Here is a 23,106-nt window from a genome sequence, read left to right as displayed (position 1 = left end):
CTGTCCACTGTTTCCGATGTTATAGTGAAGGGATGTGTACAACCCAAAATCATGCAGGCCAACCTCCCATGTTGACCTCCAGAGACCATCGAGTGTTGAAGAAGGTCGTACAGCATTATCGTCAATCATCCATCGCCACCATCACACAGGAATTCCGAACTGCATCAGGATCTACTCCAAGCACCATTACTGTTTGGCGCAAGGTGCGGCAACTTGGTTTCCATGGCCGATAAGCTGCCCATAAATCGAACATTACACAGAAAAATGCCAAACGCCGCCTCGTGTGGTGCAAGGAGCGTCGAAACTGGACCATAGAACAGTGGAAAACCTTTGTGTGGTGTGATGAATCACAGTACACAATGTGGCGATCAGATGGTAGGGTGTGGGTGTGGCGAATGCCTGGTGAACGACATCTAACAGCCTGTATAGTGTCGACAGTGAAATTCGGAGGTGGCGGGGTTACAGTGTGGTCATGTTTCTCCTGGAGGGGCTTGACCCCCTTGTTGCTTTACATGGCAATGTCACGGCACAAGCTTACGTTGACATTTGAACAGCTTTCATGTTGCCTACCGTCGAAGACCAGTTCGGGGATGACCATTATGTCTTTCAACACGACCGAGCACCCGTCCATACTGCAGGGCTTGTGGGGGAGTGGTTTGACGACAACAACGTCCACTACGAACTGGCTTGCACAGAGTCCTGATTTGAATCCCATAGAACATCTCTTGGATGTATTGGAATGCCGACTTCGTGCTAAACTACACCGATCCACATCAATACTTCTTCTCATTTTGGTGCTGTGCGAGGAATGGGCTGCCATTCCTCACGAAATCTTCCGGCACCTGATTGAAAGTATGCCTGTGAGAGTGAACGCTGTCATCAAGGCTAAGGGTGGGCCAACACCGTATTGACTGCCAGTGTTCCCGATGGAGGGTTGCCCAAACTTGTACTTTATTTTCAGGTGGGTATCCGGATACTTCTGATCAGATAGAGTAGTTGATTTTTATGTCTTCCAATACATTAAGTTTTGTCATTTGATTTTGGGTATAGAATTTATATGTTTTCATTATTGGTGCCCAAGCATTATTCATTAGTCGCCAAATTGCGCCTGAAGGTTCAATTTCAGTTTCGAAACCTGTTACCGAGAGGAGACTTGCAACGGCCTCGTCTTCATTTCTAAACTTAGTCTCTTTCTTTCTAATCGCGACGATGAGGATAAACAGATGAAATGGATGGTGGGGACGAAGACAAAGGTACACCCAAGTATTTCCCCAGGGTTCGAAACTGACGCCCCTGTACTCAGGCCAGCACTCGAGCCCGGCCCATAAGGGAGATTTCACACCGGAGCGACAAGCGACGCGTGTAGCCACTCCGGGGGTTCTAAGAGTTAAAGCGATCTTTGCCGAAGCTTTAATCGACAAAATGTAGAGAACAATCTCTCCGAGATGGAGAGAGGAAGAGTTGCAGCAGCTATGCGTCACATGGTATTTTGTAAACGCCACTAATACAATATTTCTAGACGATGCGGCGAATTTCGGGCCCGGGTCCGGTAAGCCCATATGGCTACGCCAAACTGACCACTGCATGATGGGAGAAGCGGAATGGCCACTGGAATAATAATAATAAGTAAAGCCTGAATTTGTATAAGGTATGCCCAAATGAAAAGGAGACTACGGTTATATCAAGGAATATTATATTACAGAATATGTGAATTACAGTTAATGTGTAGCATGATACCTACACATAATTTCCATTGACATTGATGTACTGATCCCAGCGCGTAGAAGGAAGTGGATGGATCCGGTGTAGAAACTCCTGGGTTGCTTACGGATCCAGTTTTCCACGGTGTTCTGCCTTCCTTGTCACACCTGAACCGTTGACCTTTCAGTGATTGTTTTAAGGGGCCGAAGATATGGGAGTCACATGGGGAAATATCGGGGCTGTACGGAGGACGTGTGACGACTTCCCATTGAAATGTTCTCAGCAGATCGAGGGTCTTCTTGGCCACAAGCGTCCTGGAGCAGCACTGATCTGGAGGAATCCATAATACACCCGTCCGCGGAAAACAACTCTCGCCAGCCATTCGCTACACCTGCAAACTGGGACAAACACCGCGCCATCTATCGGCAAACATATTTACCTTCTTCGATTAGATGCAACGCCGCTACAGCAAAGGTCTCCTTTTCATTTGGGCATTCCTTATATATAGCCAAATTATTACATAAAGATGAAGAGAAAGATTACTGGAATATGGAGTAATATTTTTTTGTATCTTCGATCCATTCCTTCAGGGTCACTTCCTCAACTGCTAACCTAAAGGAACTATTTTCAGAATCAGCCGAGTTTAATCGCGAAATATGGCAGTAGTGAAGAACAAAGTACATGTTAAGCCTTGATTTTTATGGTGTGATTTTCATGGTTTTAAAAAGATTGAGCGAAAGTAAGGTGACGGGTCTGTTACAATCGCACGAAAATTAAATTTTTGGAGAAATCATATTTGTAATGTTTTTCCCACAAATACATCTGCACCACTCAATGAAAACTATGTAGTAATGGTGCAAATGCTTAAACTCGCGTCTATAGTTCCCAACAGTGTAATTAATTAGCCGACCTTTCATTAGCTTGTTATTATTGCTTGGTTACATACAAAGGAAAAATATGTAACTATATAAAAAATCAGGAACCTATTAATAATGCGCAAAGCGTTCTCATGTTATAGAAGGGTTAAACAGATACAGGTACTCACCAATTGCAGACCAGGAAACACAGTAAACATACAGTTGTACTCACCTGGAAATAGAAAATGTTGGCGTGTAATTTTTGCAATGAAAAAAATAGTTACAAGTTACCATCATGTTACCAGAAAATAGTTATTGCTGTAGAACTCGATACAAAATTATAAAGCACAATAAAATACAGGTTGCAAAATTAACTCCTCACTGAAAATTGCGCATACAATGTTCCCAATCATTTTAGAATCGCTAATTCTCTGATTGATTGATTAATTTGCTTTATTTAACGTTGCATTTCTGTCACCTTTGGCTAATCGCGACGATGGGATGAATAGTGATGAGATGGATGAAGGGACAATCACAAACATACAGGGACAACACGACACGAGCACCAGGGAATTTGAATGATTCTTTTTTTGATTTGGTGTTTTAAGTCTACTTTATGCACAGTAAGGCTAATCGGGACTGGACCTACAGTTTTAAATTGGATCCGAACCACAGAGAATTGTGTCTCCAGTAAGTCACCCTTTACACCCTGTCAATTCTCGGGCCCTGTCAATTCTCGGACCTTTCCAGGTAATTTTCAAATAAGTTTCCAGATCATTCTCTAATGCTTCAATAAGGTAGAATGATAACGGTTCAGCTCCACAAAATAAATGAACAATAAATAAAATACAAAAACATTTTTTATATGGATTCCACATCAACAAACACTGAAATTTGCTTCCATTATCCGATCGTGGCACGTATAAGAACATTTCCAGGATTCCTATAGATCAGTTGGAATTCTGTTACATCTAGGCAAGAAAACTTATCCCAGAACATCTGTAAGTCAAGCACACAACACGGTCGGCGGATAAGGTTGCAGGCTAATTCCTTGGTGAAAGTTACCCTTGTTTCCAGGAAGACATGCTTGGCAGAATGCCAAAATATCTTGTGCCTATACATTTCGCAATAAGTCTCTTCTGTTTTGGCATTGCCATTGTTGCCTTAACTGTATATTTATAGGTTTTGCATAATCTAATTCAATCAATTTAACGACTATATTTTCGGTGATAATACTTAACCATCCTAATGCTATGGTATGAAATCTAATTAACACTATCAACGGAGGTCCACGTCCCATTTAAAACTACATATATGAACTGTATGACAATAATTTTGTGTAATGATTTATTGAATTCTTAATATTACTGATCATAGAAAAAACAACAGTAAAGATAATCTAGACCTCTGTTGCGATTAATAGATACCAATTCAATTAGAAAATAAAACTTTTGTTGACATTTAAGACCCATTATATTTATCCTAGCAGTAAGGGAACCGCTTACGTTGAGAGGTAAAAAATACTTCACAGAAACCACGGAATCATCTCCTGTTTCCTCTGCAATGGTTACAATGCCACATGCACTGTTACTCCCGATTTAGATGGCGCGAGGTTTTGCACTACACGAACGCTACCTACGAAGCCTCCTGCATAGATTACTCTCTCCCTTCCGTCTCTCTTAAAATGCAACAGTATCGCTTCTCTCTCTGTAGTCCTAAAATGATCGAACTGTCATTGGTGGGCCACATCATATGGATTGACCCTAAAGTAAATTTGGTTTGCAAATATGCATTACAGTTTACCAAAACCTCGACCAAGACCGAGCGTATCAGAGAATTCTTGTGATTGAATTTATTGAAATTAAAGTGCTGGGCGAGTCTGCGCTAAGGCTATACGCACCCTCACGATATAGAGGGGGACCTTATCATGAAGGACAGGTATTAAATAAAACAATCCTTCTTAATAATTATTTGGGGACAAACTTCTTACCAAGGCCCACTTTAGACGGAAATATTTCCCTTAGCATTTTTGCTAACATAAATGCTTCCAAAAATCTTAGCTATAGCATTTTTTGTAGCAGATAATATTTTACACGGAAGCATTTGCGATTGCAATGTGACGTGCAGAGAACGTTAGATAATATATACAGCACGAAAGGCATACGAGATGAGCCAGTGCCGGTGTTCACAATTTAAACAACTAACTTATCCTTCCATGTGTGTACTGCATACGATATGTAGTATGTATTTAAGCAGCACCCTTGATTTGTACCTAATACATTTTTACAGGAACCGTTAGACCTCTCGGTTGAATAGTTATCACAGAGTGGCTACTCTAAGACAGTGAAAAAAATCAAGTATAATTCCCAGTTTTCAAGGTGAACTTTCAAAAAGTTCATGGCAAAAAAATTAAGGGTACATGTAATGGTTTTCTCTATTTCAACCTTCCTCGTTAACCCCCCCCCCAAACACATACACATATATATTAACAATGGGCCCAAAATATCTAATTTAATTCAACTGAAAGATAAACTTTCTGGTTCGTTAAGTAACCAGAGTTCCAATCCCAAGAATTGAGAATATCGTAATATTCAGAAAATGTCCCTACAGAAGAAGTTCTGTGGCTCACCCAGCCTCTCATCAACGTGCACCTGGGGGTTAAGGTGGACGGAGCATAGTGCTGATCACATCACCTCCAGTATGGCACAGATCGAGAATGTATGAAGCTGTATCCTCCACACCTTCTGTATTCCTTAATGGCGTGGTGCAATGTACAGTCACCGGCAATAAAAAATGGGACACCTATATCCTGAAATGCTAGTTTACCTGCAAGGTGTTGTGTGTGTTGCCTAAATCTACGGGGCTGGTAGAAGTTCCCATTGAAAATTATCTATTAAAATCAGTTCATCGCCGTAGAGTTGGGCAACACACACAACATCTTGCAGGGAAGCGAGTATTTCAGGATCTATATATCCCATTTATATTGCCGGTGACTGTACAGGGGAAAACTTTACCTTTACAATATTCCTTGTTTTACAAAAAACAATAGGGACAAAAACACACAATATATGGCATATTTCTAAAGCGTTTTGTCGTTCAATAAACACAATTCTGAGTCGTATGGCCAGATACATCACTAGAACATTATTTCAAAATTTTCTCGTTCGAGTCCTGATAGAATCTTTTCTCTGAAAATTTCTTTACAGTTGAAGATTTTGTTGCATAAAACATAATTCTTTGTAGGAGGATGCTTGAATAAGAAGAGTACAACATTTTTGATAAATCACATCGTATATTACTTTCCTGAACTGTCCCCGATTTTAGCAAATGAGAAAAAATAAAATGTACAGTTCTGGAAAGTAATACTAGACTTGCTGCTTCTATCCTAAAGAAATATAAATGATGCAAAATAATGGTCTATCTCCGATATTGTACTCGTACATAAACGTCACAGTTTTAGAAATGATACATTGGTCATAAAAATAATCTAAAATAAGAAAAGACTGCATGAGAAGCTAAAATAGGAAACTGTACTAATTCCATTACTGTAATGTACTTTCCTCTGGGATCTTTTCGCACATTTAGCAATTATCCTAGCCTACCAACGTTATGCATTTGTCCTACCACGAGTTCAGATAAGAATTCAGTTTTATATTTATTTTACTTCCTCGGCAAACACAAAATATAAAATGTGAAAAACATGCCTCTGAACATTTATGAATATGAATAGATTAAATGTGATGTGGATTAAAAAAAGTTGCCATTTTTCACGTCTAAGGAGCAGAATTCCCGGATTTGGATTGGATTGATTTGTTGTTTTAAGTCCACTTTATGCACAGCAAGGCTAATCGGGACTGGACCTACAGTTTAAAATGAGATCCGAACCACTATGTGCCTCCACCGGGAATCGAACCCGGGACCTCTTGATTACAAGTCGACGACGCTACCACTGCGCCATCGGAGAGACCAAGCAGAATTCCCGGAATTCAAGGAATTCCCGGTGAGTAGCCACCCTGTATCAGCTTCTAAAAACTTGAAGTGATAAGTTGTTTTACATCTCACTCTGCCGCCATTACACCTGCACTAGTAACCTAGAGCTTGCTTCTGATTGGTTATGCTACGAAAAATTCTTCGGAAATAGGGCCAATTCTATCCCTGAGAAATGTCATGAAATATGCTAAGGAAAATACTTTCGTCTAAAGCGGACCTAAGACTAAAAACAGTTCAATGCATGGACGTCTGCGGGATTATTTCCAGGGAGGGGAAAGCAAGGTATTTTTATCCAAGGGGGGAGGGGGAGCAAAGGAGGCACATTTTCCTCAATAATAGTATTGTCCCCTCAAAAAAAAACAACAAAAAAACATTGCTTCAGTTTGAAGTTATCATGTTCCTGCAACGCCCTTGCAATAATTAACATACACATATACAGGGTGATTCAAAAGTCGCGCGACATAGGACAACGCCGTTATTTGTGCAGATACCGAAAAAACGATAGAGGGCAAAATTGTTGGACATATGTTTGAAATCATGACCGTGATGTTGCATTTGCATAATTTTCATTGTGTGCAGGAAACAAGAACAAAATTGTTGGAAAATACGTTTTAAATCATGACCATAATGTTGATTTTTTTCTTTTTTTCCAGTAATCAACAACAATGTCCCAGTACGCAATTCAGGAAAGGGCGGAAATGGTTCTTATCCATGTTGCAGGGATGACTCTACGGGATGCTGCGGAGGAATATCACAGACGGCATCCAGATCAACCACCGCCACATCATGCAACCATTGGTCGTTTACTGGAGCGGTTCAAGGCAACAGGCAGTATCCATGACAAACGACGTTCTGAGCGGCCACGTACAGCAACAGATCATGGAACCTCAGCTAGCGTACTAGCTAAGCTGACAGTCAGTCCAACATGGTCAACACGAAAAGTGGCTCAAGAATGTGGCATCAGTCAAGCATCCGTGTCTAGGATACTATCCAGAAATCATTTCCATCCATATCGTGTGCATTTTGTCCAGGAACTGTATGGAGATGACACAGATAGACGGGTGCAGTTCTGTGAGTGGTTTACTGAAAGACGAACGCAGCAGCCACACCTTGAAGCTGATATTCTTTTCAGCGATGAAGCCTGTTTCCATCTGAACGGAACAGTGAATAGACATAACGCTGTGTATTGGGCAACCGAGAACCCATACATTGCTGTAGATGCTCATCATCAGACTGACCCAAGGTTAAATGTGTGGTGTGGCATACACGGGGATGTTCTCATAGGTCCCGTATTTCTTAACAAGCTCACTGCTGAACTGTACAGAGAGCATCTCGAGATGACACTCCTACCCTATTTGAATAATCTACCCCTAGCGAAACGTCGGGGGTTTTTCTTTCAGCAAGATGGAGCACCGCCGCATTTCGGACTAACAACTCGCGAATTGCTGAATGAAGTTTTACTTTAGGCGTTGGATAGGTCGCAGGGGTCCCGTGGAATGGCCGCCTAGGTCGTCAGATTTGTTACCACTTGACTTTTTCCTCTGGAGCCATCTCAAATCTGTCGTGTACAGAAACAGGCTCCGAACACTGCAGGAACTTCAGGAAAACATCAGAGGAGCCTGTGCAGCAATAACACCTATGGTGTTACGTAATGTGCGCAAGAGTTCTGTGAACCGTATTCAGATGTGCCGTCAACTGGATGGCAATCAATTTGAACAATTCCTCCGGTAGTGTCCCAACGGTGCAGCTGCTGGACATCTCAGTTCAGGTCGTTCCTTTGTATCAGTTTGCCACACCGTGCTGTTGCTATTGCTATTGCGATTGTTAATTTTGTTGTTCGGTCGTAAATGGAGTACGGCTATGACATTGATTTGTTTGTGTTCCTTTCCGTTTGCCATTTTGACAGTCATTTTGTTTTGTTTTGTTTGTGATTTCAAGCAGACTAATAAATGGTCCATCTGCTGTCGCAACAATTACGCTCATGATTTCCAACAATGTATTTCCTACACTTATGCCCTCTATCGTTTTTGTCGGTATCTGCACAAATAACGGAGTTGTCCTATGTCGCGCGACTTTTGAATCACCCTGTATATGTGTGTGAAATATGTACTTTTTGGTTGACTCAATTTCCACAGGGGGCAGTGTTCTCCCTTTCCGGACGTCCATTGTTAAATATGCTTGAGGATAAAAACTGCTACACCCTATGGTAAAAGCTGAGACTGCGTAAAGGAGCACTCAGCATCAGCACACATAAGGGTACAACACAGGACAACACACAACTCCCCAGAAGATTGTACCGACTGTGGATCCTCACGCCAGAGCATCGTTAGCCTGCAACAATACAGTTACCGGAACGTATCCTGTAGAAGGCAGGTTGAATTTTGGATGCCTTCTCAGAAGGACACACAGCACACCCCAAAGTTCTGTCGCGAGACGAGATTGAACAAGCCTCGTGTCGTCTGGTACCATCCACAAGAGCTTTCCACCTTTTGCACATCCTGATATTTCTCTATAATTTACTGGACGGACGGACGGACAGATACGATCATTCGTTCATCTTTCAGCTGACTACGAAGAGATAGACTGAGGGGGGCGGGGGCGCAGGTGATGGGAACACGCAGCAGATGTTCCACGTCATTTTTTAATTCCCATTTGCTTAGAGAAACGAAAACGGTAACTTTTTTTTCCCCATCAGAAAATTACTTACGAATCTAACAGACCGTTTATATCAAGGAAGACAATTAACAAAACTCCTGAGCCGATATGATTGACAAATTGCCGTTTAAGCGCCGTAACTGGCCATTATGCGTACACCACCACGCCGTCTTCCACACACCGTAAGTTTGGGAAATAATTGAATACCGCATCCGACTAAGAACTGTTGGCGATGTTATCGCCAGCGAGTTGGCATATGTTCCAGCTGAATCTGGTAATGTATGCACGTTCAACCACGGGACTTTCGGTTGCCTTGACTTTTACAACCGAACCTCATATCGTTGCGCCCGTGTAAATGTTGAGAACACGCTTCGAATTTGATTTCTTGCGAGTTTCCTATCTTTTCACCTTCTGGACAAGCACGGATCCACGGGGAGAGCGTTAGGGGCTTATCGCCCTTCCCAACTATCGGTTCTTTGGATGTATTTTTTATGCTTAGTATTTTTAAAGATTCAAATGTTCTGTCTTTTATCACTATTTTTAATAGGTTGATAAATAAAGTTTTAGTTAAGTCCACTTTATACTCAGACAGGCTAATCGGCACTGAACCTGGAGTTTAAATTTTTATCCGAAACACTGTGCAATATGCCTCAAAAGGGGAACGAACCTGAGACCCCTTGAGAGAATAATCCGGTCCCGCTTCTTTCTTTAGCCACTCTACTCCTCAGATCTCGTAGTTTAGTTTACCATCGCAATGGAAGGAATTATGATAACGACTAGGGCCCGGGACTTTATGTTATAACATGTTTTTCATTTGGCTTCGGATCTATTATTGGGGTGAGATCTTTACATATCTGATGAAAATCAGCCGAAATAGACAAACTTGACAAAGCATATTTTGACATATTTCACCAATTTTGCGTTTTTACAAAATTTTTCTTCAATTTTGTTGTAATAAGACATTTCTGTATCATTTTGTAATTCTCTCGCACATAATCGGTTATTTCATTTTTTTTCTTCGTAGCTTTAGCACAACGGATAGTTCATATTGTCGATGGCAGGATATGGAAATTACGTAGGAAGAAAGATGTCGTCTTTTCTTAGTACAGAACAATAATACCCCACTTTTTTTTATCCCGCCGACAATTGATAGCCATGCAATCATTATTGAGGAAAAATGTTCTCTCTCATTGTTGCACGGGAAGTTTCGTTCTCATTTCTTTGCTTTTTTCGCTTTTCACAAAAATCAGTCAAAAGTAAAAATAACATTCGGTACATTACAGCCCCTACTCTACATACGCTATCGAGTATGGGAGAAATTTGTGAGTACTGTTGTGCATATTTTTGGCTTTACTGGGAATATTTCTGCATTTTTCTGACATTTGTAATTTTTCATGACATTATCCAATTTATATGACATAATTATATACATATTTTACAGTTTTATATGGCATAAAGTCCCTGGCCCTAATACGGACATACAATAACCATCTATTCCAAAGCTGGACTACTTTCGAAAAATAATACTCTTTCTCTAGAACAGTGGTTTCCAACTTCAAAAGGTCCGAGGGCCAAAATTATATCCAGCAGTTGATTGGCGGGTCGCATTTTTTTGGGGGGGGGAGGGGGGATTAAAAATTACAAAAATTGTAAGTACTAAACTGAAAATGTACTTTCGCATGACCTAAATTTCTAAAATGAGGCGATAAAAACAATGGAATCACAAATCAAAATTGTATAATTAGAATTTATTTCACAAAAACCCAATACTTATGGATGAATTCGAAGAAAAGAAAAACACACCATACAAATAAGAATCCTTCATAGTAAGTGTTCAATATGAAAATTGAGGCGGATCTGCTTCTTTTCTTAAAGTTGGAATGTCCACTTCAATTTCTGTTTTTGAAAGTCTCAGAAGGTGTAGCAGTGAAGAATCTACCAGTCGATTTCTGTAGCGGTTCTTAATGAACTTCATTTAAGAAAAAACACTTTCACACGTGTATGTGCTGCCGAACATCGATGTCATTCTTTGCCCAAAACTACGTAGGTTTGGAAAGCGTCCCTTTGAAGGTATTTGAAAAACTCTGGCCCCTTTTCTTGCCTAGTTTGAAGGAACACATCGCCTTGCAAATCACACAATTCAAGTTGGAAAGAAGCTTCTTCGATTTTAACGCCAAGAGGATTGCTAAATAGCTGGATGCTGCTTTTAAGTTCTTCAAAATCTTTAAATCTGGAATCACACTCATCCATTATTTCTTTAATATTTTCACTGAATTCAGAACATTCCAATGTTACTTCATCTTCTGCTAGCCACCGACAGCTTGGAAAATGGACCAGGTTATTCCTCTCCAAAGTAACGTTGAAAATCTTCAGTTTATTACGAAACCCATTTATGTTTCCCATTAAATCTGACACCAGCTGGTTTCTTCCCTGCAGTTTCAAGTTCAGTTCGTTCAGATGACCTGTAATATCTGTTAGAAACGCCATAAAATTAATGTATTTTGCAAACTGGCTTCGCGGGCCGCAATAATAGACATCGCGGGCCGCATGCGGCCCGCGGGCCGCCAGTTGGAAACCCCTGCTCTAGAACATGCAAGTCCTGTTTACAGTACGATATATTGTTTATATAAAACAATGCAAGTGTAGGTTAGAAATGATTCTCGGTGAGATGAGGCACTCGACTCAAATTCGCCTTTTCCAACTGTAACTTCTGTGGTGTAAGGTAGGAGTGACCCTTTCTCAAGACACCCAAATGTTAAGCTCACTTCCACGTGATACAACCTGGACTGCATTTTGTAGACTAACGAGGCCCTGGCGTCTGGACCAGAGACCAGTATAATCGTCTGTGGGACTTGCATGTGTGCTGTCCATAAGTGTTTGTGATTGTCGTTCCATTTATCACCATTTATCCTCATCTTCGCAATTAGTCAAAGGTGGCAGAAGTGTGACGAATTCATTCCAACTGTAACTTCTGGACCCGCCACTGCGTCCTGGACCAGATCTGATTGGGCGCTGACGGATTCCAATTAGATGCACGGAGTTCTTGGGCGCTAACGATGTGGTTACCCGGGAACCCTAGGGAATTCGTTTAACCAAGTATTTTGGTAAAATATAACTAACTTTACTGCATACTGTTAAGAGTGGGTGCAGTAGGGTCGACATCCCCATCACTTCAAAAGCCTGATGTCAGAGATCTTCGTATTCGGCTCCATGCAAGAGAGGCAAAGATGAATGGAAAACAGGATGTAGTAAGACAATCAGCAGGTTTATCTCGCCAGGAGAAGGGAAAAGCGTGCCCAAACACTGCACACTGCAACTTCGTTAATTAGTTGTGGACCGAAATTCGCAAGCTCATTAGAGTAGTTGCATGTCTCCGCTCGGCAAAGGAATGCAGCGGGGTATTGCGAAACGCTCTGGTTGGGACTTTATTATTATTTTTTTTTGCAAGTTTTCTGCGTCCCGCCCGATGAGACTGGTGAAGTTTCTGTCAAACGGCCCTTAACAATATGTCAAAGTACGTTGATTAGATAGAAAAGAAACGATGTTCATGCTTGCATAAATGTGGGAACGAGTCAATTATCTGTCCTTTTCAGAAGTTATACTTGGAATTGTTCTAGAAGAGTGCGTTGCGCTATCATTAGAATTGTCATGTCTACTCCTGGATTCGAGTTGCAATCAATACTTTAGGATCCCTTAGTCGAATCTGAAACAGTTACATAATTCTCGAAGCATCGAATCAATTGGAGAATTTGGAACCCTGGAATCGGTAGGAGGATCTGAAATTATTGAATCAGTGTGAGAATCTGCAATCCTGGATTTGTTACGAGTATCTTGAACCCTGACTTGGTAGAAGTAATGGGGGAATCTGGAATCCTGAAAATGGTATAGATTCTAGAATCCTTGAATCAGGATCCTAAAATTGTAGGAGAATATAGAATTATTTAATCAGTTGGTGGCAGAATATGGACTCCTTGAAGAAACTCGTATCCTGAAATCCTATTTGAAATATATGATTCAAGATAATTGAATTCTATAATCGTTATCGAATATCAAATCATGGTATTATGTGAATCTCGACTCTTATATCCACAAGCAAATCTCGAATATTGACTTGGTATTATGGACTGATATCCTTGGGTCGATTCTGAAATCCTTACATAACTCTCGAATTCTTCGATAGTTGTTGGAATTTCGATTCCTGAATATGTATGCATTCCCAATCCGTCAGTCGAATGCTGAAATCTTTACTCGGACTTCGATTATGGAACTGTTAACCTAAGCTTGAATTGTGAAATCGATACGAAAATCTAGAACCGTGAGATCTAGATGTGGATCTCGAATCGTGCTCGAAATCCTGAATACTTTCAGAATTTCCGATCCACCCACCCCTACTGCATACACATAAACTCAATCCGCAAATCTACGATGGTGAAAAACCGATTTCGCATAATAACTTCTCAACTCTGACCATTTTAGCCACACTAGCACAGGTATAGGAAAAAATTCTCGCATAGCGGACGCACTAAATGGTTAGGCCGAGAGCTTCAACGTGCTTACTGGCATGTAAAGAAAAGCGCTTCACAGTCCGCTCGAGTGGTACAGGGCATTCAGTTAGCATGTGAGTACCATGACGGGATATGAGGACCGAGGCCTTATTATGTTACCATTACAAATCCAATGAGAGGAACGGAGCCATAAAAAGCAGCACCTGCTAGTCGAGTTTTTTTTCCTTCCTCGAGTTTTTTTTCTAAGCTTCATTACAGAGAAATAAAAAACGGCTCCACAGTATTCAAAATTAGCCTCTTTTTCATCACGCTTATCGTCGTGTTAAATTCAAACAAGCTCCCGGTTTCTCGAGCCAGTTGTGCTGCAACCATTAAGAACACGCGTAACGGGGTATTTTCTCCTCACCTTGCATCTGCCTCTGTTCTTATCCAAACATGCAAGAAAATGAAGAAAATAATAAATGGAAATGTTACTTCAGAAGATTCTAATCGTTTCTAAGATGTCTTCATTTTATTAATAACTGGATTGTTTATAATGCTTTGTATGAAGTCAACCTTCGCCTGGTTATACGTCTTTCTCGCACAAAAATACAATTTGAATGATATTGGAAATACATAAGGTGCATCTAGCAGGGGATTAGTATTGTGTAGTTCATGTTCCTGTATCATAACCAACTGAAGTCTTGTTCTTGTCTCGATATAATAAATACAAATGAAATCTACGGGTGAAGAACGCTGGAGGTGTACCAGTAAATCATGTAAGGACATACTTTACACTCTCGGCGATGGAACTACATTTTCGCGGATGGAAAAAGAGCACAATCATGATGGCCTAAAAGACCAGGTTTTAACGAGAAAATGCCTGAGCAACAGAATCAAGAGAAAATTAGATGAGATTGAAGAAAGGCCTTCTAAGTTACTACACAGAGAGTTACAGGAGCAGCGAAACATCGTGGTAACCTTAACACGAAAGGACTTGAAGCTCGTCAGGAACAACGACAATTATGCTCGGTTGAAAGTACATCCTAAATTACCCAAAACTTCGGATGAAGTTCAAATGACGATGGATGAAATAGAAGTGAAGACCATTCGTGATGATTTGGGCAGCCGATTCAGAAGTGAACGACAAATGCATGCAAGAGCTTTCAATCCAGATTCAATGCTTCGTGCAATTCTCCGCACCCGAACATAGAAAACTTCTTGAGGAGCTTGAAGTCAGCCCAGACAGACACTTACGTCCGTGTGAATAGTGTACGAGAAGGAAAGCAGGCATTCATCGAAAATAAATTAGCACAGCTTAGAAATAATAATACTGATCGTTTGAGTTTTGTGAAGTGCGTATCTTACAAGGTATCTTGTTAACTAGAAGTGAGTGGTTTAATCATAATAAATTTGTTAATGTCTATATTAAAATGTAACTTGGTATATGATTACTGGCAATTTTGCCCAAATCTGAAATGAAATTCTTATTCTTAATTTCATTAATTGTTACGTGCTTTTAATTTGTTCCATTTCTGTATGTATTTCCAGAAACTTCCGCTTGGTGCGCAGTTCGTGCTCGGTGGAAGGGGGCGATCTTCCGTTCGGTGCACAATTCGGGTTCGGTGATACCTGCACCACGATAGATGCGCAATTCGTGCGAGCCCATTCCTGCGTGGAGTAGATCTGAGGTTCACCCAGACTCCTAATAAATTGAATTGTTGTTTTTAGTCCAATTTATGCACAGAAAGGCTAATCTGGACTGAACCTACATTTTAAATTGGGTTATGAACCACTGTGCAATACACCTTTCGGGAATCAAACCTATGATCCCATGATTACAATGAGGGATTTAATATCGGGGCTTCTGATATTTTCTGGTCTGGTATTCAAGGGTTCTGTACGAGTGACGCTGCATGTTTTGCAACATCGAACAGTCCACGAAGGAAGAAGTAGAACATGAAGACTGGAACGTGAACAGAGGCGCCGTCACTCACAGCTTTATAAGGGTAATTAGGCACAATAAAAGCTATGACGAGCACAATGAAAATCACAAAGGGAGTGCTAATTGAAGAACTCGAAATATCTGTTCCCAACAAATGATCCGGGCATCCGCTTCGCGATGGAGACAAACCTTCGCTTCTACTCTACTTGGAAATTATTCTTCGCACGCCTAACTTCCGCCTATCGTGAGAAATACTGTGCCAATTTGATGTTCTGCGCTTCAACAGGGCGAATCTCTCACCACGCTCGAGCAGACCGAGAAGAAGCGTGTGGGAGGAGCCTACTCTGTAACGTCATATGGAGGATGAACATAACACATGCGCAATTTACCCTGCGCAGAACAGAAGGGGAGGAGCTACCCTACCTACGTCGGATGCAGGATGCGCATACCCACATCTTCTCAGAATAACTGGCAGTGACGCACCTTCTGCACATGCGCAGAGAAGTGGAAAGCTATTTGCGGAATTCGCAGGATTCTCAGATATAGCACCCGGAGTGAGACGTGTTATATAACATCTAAAAATATGATAAAAGCAAAGACTTGAACTTGCTACCAATATATTTTGGGAAAAAAGTGCAATTTTGGAAATAAAACATTTTCATATATCAATGTTGTATTATAGTTTTGCCATTTGATATTCATTTTATAACACACTAGGTTAATTACGACGATGAACATGAATGACGAGGTCGACAAGGGATCAAACACAAAAACACCCTTTCTCAGAGTTCGAACCTACGACTCTTGGCTTCACAGTGCTTTGGAAGTCCGATTTTATAACAACAAAAAAATGTACAGAGTTACCTCCACAGAAAGTAACAATTTGCGATATAATAACAATATTAACACATAATAACTGAGTTTATATATGATGGTACTACAAGAGTGATTTTCTGATACATATAAATTGGACATTTTCCACCAAGAAAAAAATAGATATCGTTTATCAGAATCAATGCTGTAATCAGTTGCGCATCCAGGATATTTTTTGTGGTTCGAGCTGAACCTGGACACTATTATTCCTGACTTCCTGAGTAAAGTTGGTAAAATATCCAAGTTAAAATTAATTCGTCGCCCTCCATTTACATATTTGTATTACAAGCCTCCAAAAAGCTACGCAAAAGTGATGCTGGGATTAAATACGCTAACATTTCAAAGAGTAATAGAGACGCACCGAATTTTTGGAATACCTGACTAAAGTTTGAAAGTATTTGCGTTTTTTCTTATTTTATAGCACCTTTTTGTGCTACGTTTGGCTAAATGCGACCACAGGGATGAGTTATGATTGGATGAAATTCATAGAACATTCACAATGGTGTACCATGGCTAGACCTGGACTCGAATTGGAACTTTTGGTGAGTCTACTATTCAACACGCTTGGCCATCGGGTGCCTATGCAAGACTGACAGAAAGCTACACACTTAGTTGATGAGAACAGGAATGTATGAGTGTAAAAAGTAGCTCAGTGGTTATAGCAATTGCACGGTATGACAGAGACCCGGGTTCGAGTCCTGGTCGAGCATGCATTTTTCGCTGAAAATTTCTGCGTAGTACATCTCCTGTGTGTGCCTAATCTACAATTGTATAATGTGTTTTGAAAAATATATTTACGGTGCACGTCACTGTAATTTAAAATCAGTATCTGCCTTTATGCACGATAAAGTATTTAAATTTTAAAAGAGGGTTGCGTCCCGTTTTTGTAAAATAATAATAATAACGGTAGAATATTATAAATGTTACGGTAATTTCTAACAATGTCACACTAAAATAATTTCGTCACTAACTTCATACTTTCCAATATATCTGCACGAGCTTCAGCGTAACTAAATGGTTCAAATTCTCGCCTTTGGTTGAAGTAGTGCCGAGTTCGATCACATATTCGGAGTAAACTTGAAAATAAGATGTACCGGAATTTGTCCATCACTTTGTGCTCCCCCTCTAATGTACCGACGCGGAGAGAACCCCGATTTTATCAGTCCGCGTGCAAAATTCGTGTCCGTGTCGGTGTCTTCACCTGTAACGACTCCCGACAAAAGATCGGCATTTTGTGCAAGCGCTCTTACTCCTTAAATAGCCTGGAGCTATGGCTGAAAAAGACACAAAACTATTTTACGGCCTACAAAGATAGAAATCAGACTTTACTGTGCCGCCCAACCAATTAGGTTTTATTTATGTTGTCACATTAAAACAATGCCTTTGACAATATCCGCCTACTAAGGAAAAGAACCAAATAAAGACGGCTGATTATTTTTAGCCAACATACACACGTTCGTTAACATGGACACGAAAACACACACGTTGCATGTTATAATTGTTTGTATGCGCATGCTATAATTTGCGCTGACATTTATAGACGAGGGGGGGAGGGGAGGCTATGCAATGTACCTCGTTGCATCAAAGAGACACACAGCATGGTTTCTTGTGTTGTCGCACGGTCTAGAAATGGCATTAGCATAACTGTAAAAACAAAAAAATAATATGCATGCTCTTCAACGCTACCGAAACGAACATGTGTAGAATCAGGGCGGAAAGATATTTCACTGCAAGACCCTTTTAGTCGATGCTAATGCACTTCCGGTTCTGCTTAGTTTACTATCTGCAAGACATATGCAATGTCATGTCATAATGAATAATAATATTTCGGAATGCAGTTGAGGAACATGATTCTATTTTTTTTAATATCTAAATTAATGTTATTACAACGGAAACATTTTAAAGGAATAATTAAGAGACAACAATAATTTGTACGGATGTGACTGATTTTTAAACTGAAGACGGTTTTCTAATTAATATTAGAGTATTTAAATGCATTATGTTATCAGCTGCCTGAAACAGATATTTCTCACCTCCTTTATAGCCTATAGTTCCTCGTCTTCTCGAACTTCCTATATTCTTGCTCTTCTTTCTATCGCATTCTCTTTCCGGCGCCTCTATTCAATTCCGTTTATTCTTTATAATTACTGTTTCCACACTTTTTCACTTTCTGTTCTGTAATGATTAGGCCTACTTTTCCCTCCTTTATGGCCAAATTCCTCCTATTTTTCTTTATTTTAGAACCATCCTCTCGCTATTTTGTGAATATTATTTTTCTTTTGCAATTCTAATTTTTCACTATTTTCCTCATTTGCAGACTAAATACCCTCCTCTCAGAAGGAAAATCCCCCTTTAATAAATATTTCCCTAACACAGAGCTGCCCTTTTAGTGATAATTTGCTTCTCCTAGAACATTTTCCTTTTTTCAGTGCTAACTTAACCTCTTTTACAGCAAAATTTCCTTTCTACGGGTAATATTATTATAAAAAATCTATTTCTAAGCCTATTTTGTTCTTTTAGAAAAACCCGCTTACATAGTAAATGTTTTCCACCTTGCCCTCTTGGTAATTTTTCCGCATCTCAAATCTCCAACTTCCAATAATTATAGCGCTTTTTCCCTGTCGTTTTATGACTATTAGTATTGTTTATTTCTACACTCTCGAAAATAAGCAAATGAGTTACCATCAAACGTAGTGACCTCTTGGTGTCAACGAAGAATTGGCGTTGTTTAGCACCATCTTTGGTGTATTCTTACACATTTGCTGTCAAAGTACACCAAGTATGGAGGCCTGTAAGATTCAATTACGCGTAACGTTACACCAATTAGGGTGTTACCTTTTTCGTTTCAACTAAGTAGCATATTTTTTTAGAGTATATTCAATGCGCGAATTTACTGAGGGGTATGTCGGGGATTTCCCCCGACAATAAAATAATATCCCGGCAAATGAAAATTATTGTTATCCTTGCCACGGATGCTTTTATCCCCTCCGAAAGAAAAAAAAGTAATCGAAAGCATATAGTATAATATAACATTTCTTAACTATGTAAAAAACAACGGGAAAATCATTCGTGTCCATTAATGGTCCAGTCATCGAAGATTTCCCTGCTGAAAAGTATGCAGCCTTGTCGATTAAAGAAGGACACCATTCTGCAACTGAACAACTTATTGAGCAAAGACACGGCAGGTTTTTTCCCACTTAAGTTTCGTGGCATAGTGCTGATATTTTACATGTATTGAAGTGTTCACAAAAAAATTTGTAGGTAGATTAGATGGGCATTAAGTTTGAACTTGGCAACATAGATTTGGTCAAATTTTTCGGTGTTATTAATTCGATAGCACCTTTTGTGTAGGAGTTTAGGTTTTCTTAGAATGTAAATATTAGGTTAAAACCAATGTTCTAAGGTACTTAGAACTGCGAGGCAACAGTTTAGTTTACTGACTGATATTGAACTCCCCTCACCCAAGCAAAAAACTTAATTCACACAGTGCAGTGCGATGTCAATGATAACATCCGCTTCAACGGCCTGGGACCGACGTCCGCGGCGGAGTGGTTAGCACGGCGCTGTACGACCCCAGGGATCCCGGATTCGAATTCCAGCCTGAGCATGGGTGTTCCTTGTGAGCGCTCCTTCATATATTTCATCATATCATCCTCATCGCCGCGACAGCCAAAAGTGGAAGAAAAGTGAAGTGAAATTAACCAAAACAATCAATCAACTCAACGCTCCCGAACCGAAACTTTCTTGCTCGCACCGCAGTTGCCGAAGACAACAACAGATCTTCACCTAGCAACAAACACTGAAGACACAAACATGCACGTTGTAAAAAGGGCTCGCGGGGAAGGGGGGACGCGGGGCGAGGAGGGGAGGGCATGACGTATATGTTAATGAAATACCTCGGCCTCGTTACTTACCACAACTAAGAGCCGCCACGGAAAGTAATTTCCCACACCTACAAGGTTCAGCACTTAACCGCTACAGATTTTCGCAAAGGATATTTCGAGAGGAAACCTCCTGTGTGAATTACTTAACGAGCCACTAAAATTCTTCCGTTATTCAATGATTACAGGATTCAAAATGAGGATGGGAGGGGGGGCGATTTTTTTAAAAATGAGAACGTAAATAAATACGACGCGCGATAAATCTTCCACGCGTCGTTGGTTTTTTATTCTGATTTTGAAGGTCTCTCTCCCCCCACACTTCTTTCACGTGTTTAAAGAAACCGAAATAAAAAGATAATATGAAGCACGCCATAGACGAGCATGGACGACATGCCCACTTGCACACACCGATCTGACCCGAAGATAATGATTGATAATGAAAAATTAACAACAATAAGCAAGGAAGGGTGTGGGCAAAGGGTCTTTTCTCTCTCTCTCTCTTTCTCGTGCGTCACACGAAATTTACCCCAGCGTAACAAGCATATGGAAATAAAAGCTGCCAACTTGAATACGAATTTGGCAAAACAAATTCCATAATTTTTTCATGATGTTACACTGGTTTTTCCAGGATTTTCAGGTCAGTGAAAACCCAGTTATTTTGAATCTTATTTCACGCCACTTTTCTGTTATTTGGGCTGACCGCTACGATGAGGATGAATGGTCATGAGATGAAATTGATGAAGAAAAAACAATCCCCAGACCGGGATTCGAACCTGCAATCTTCAGTGGCGAGATTGTGAGAAGACTGCTCAAGGCGCTCAGCCAAAGAGACTGTCTTGCCGATCTGCTTTGCCGAAATCAATGGATGTTCCCACAGAATTGTGCTGCGGAGAAGTGCATCAGTCGAGTTCCATGCCTAATAGAGTCTTCCCCGATCACGATGGTAATATCTTCACCTTGTAATCAAGGGGTCATGGATTCGATACTCGGTGGAGGCACGTGGTGCTTGACATTCCACTTTAAACTGTAGGTCCAGTACCCATTAGCCTTTCTGTGCATATAGTGGGACTCAAAAACAAACTCAATCCACGCCTAGTTGACAGCATACACGTGAAATACTCCGTGAAAATGTATGAAGAGGAAGATGGGTTTCTAGTATCAACTTCTGTAATTGATATTTGTATCAATAGTTAGCGGAGGTTTTGATTCGTCCAAGTCTGAAAATTCGAAATATAGCGGAAATGATTTAATCAAAGACTTGATATTAGACGATCTAGACAGCATAAATCTCGGGTACATATATGATGTTGGGTTCAGTAATTTCTCCGTATGATAAGTTGCGTTACTAAAATTAGCAAAGAATATTTGCGACTTACAATTGATTGCTATACCATGTGAATATTAGTACAAAGAATGTAAAAACACTTGTGAGAAATGAGTCTCGGACCAAAGAAAAAGTACATGCAGAAATGCAGGGACTAGGGAATAATGTGAACATAACAGGGAAAATTTCAGGTACGATCGGCCCGTCCACACTGCGAGAATCGGCACAGGTTCCTTCAAAGTAGGCCTCAGATTGGAATTGGCATTCCGATCTACCAGTCGGCACAACACAGGTCGATGACACGTGTCTATTTGTTCGGTTTTGCCGATCGGCATAGTGGGGACGCGTCTTAAACATGGGTTCAAACACGGACTCTACGTGCCGTCGGTGATGTGAGGCTGGATAAAACACCAACGATGAATTGTAGTGCTACCCTAGTTTAAATTTTGCATTATTATTATTTTGGTTTTCTTTTAACACACAACAGATCATAGGATTTCTTTCCTTTTTGTCAAAAGTCGCACCCAGTCGCTTGCTTGGCATGGCGAGGGGGAAAACCGCGTGTGATTGTGAGTGTGTGTGTGTTACGAGGGGTGCTTCATCTTTGCGTGCAGGGATGCAGGGGCGACGGTTTGGAGACGAGTAGGTGAAGTGCGATTGGTGCAGGTGGCGATGATGCGTGGGAGGAGGTAGAGCTTGATACCACTCCACCCCGACCTAGAGGACTACGATCGTTCCGAGGCTCGAACCCGGAACATCATCCAGCCCGCACGAAGGCATAAGGAAGAGTTGAGACCTGCAGCCGAGCCCAGTGCCTATCCACCGCCCCACTTTTCCCTCCAACAAAAAGCAACCCCCCCCCCCAATCTAAAGGAAGATCAGTGCGTGTGAGTGAGGCTAGACATGGAAATGATTCGGTGTATGGTACACCACTAAAATTACTAAAAGGTAAGGGAGCCCTCTAACCTTAAAACTTATGGCCATAAGGGTTATTTATGTTGTGTTGTATGTGATATGCCGGGTTATTTAATATTATTTATTATCAATAATCAATTTATTTGTTCATAGCAAATTCGAGTTCTCTGATTTCAATGAAAATTGGTACTAAAATGGGCAAACATTGCACCAGTATAACCGTCACGTGGCGTTGCTCTATTAGCTATTAAAACCCACTACTTATCGGGCCCGATAATAAAGCTGAAATTAGATGTTGAATCGTCCAATTAGTTTTTACAAGATAAATCCCCCAAATTTCAAGGTTATATTAATAAAAATCCTAGCACTGGTTGTGTGCTCCGGGTTGCGTGATTGGAAGGATTGGGTGGTTGAATAAGTTGTTTGGTTATAGTTGAACAGGAGGTAAGTTGGTGATTTGCAACTAAGGTTGGAAACTATG

At 40.6% G+C, this 23,106-nt stretch overlaps 1 protein-coding gene across 1 annotated transcript in view; it reads right to left on the bottom strand.

The window, feature by feature from the left end:
- Nucleotides 1-23,106, bottom strand: part of chm (lysine acetyltransferase chameau) — a 212,117-nt gene that overhangs the window by 104,931 nt on the left and 84,080 nt on the right. The gene's annotated exons all lie outside the window — the stretch shown is intronic.

This window comes from Lepisma saccharinum, chromosome 5 (assembly GCF_977018435.1).
Source record: "Lepisma saccharinum chromosome 5, izLepSacc3.1, whole genome shotgun sequence".
Lineage (NCBI taxonomy): Eukaryota > Metazoa > Arthropoda > Insecta > Zygentoma > Lepismatidae > Lepisma > Lepisma saccharinum.
Note: the sequence above shows the minus strand (reverse complement) of the source record. Positions and strands in the feature narration are given on the sequence as shown.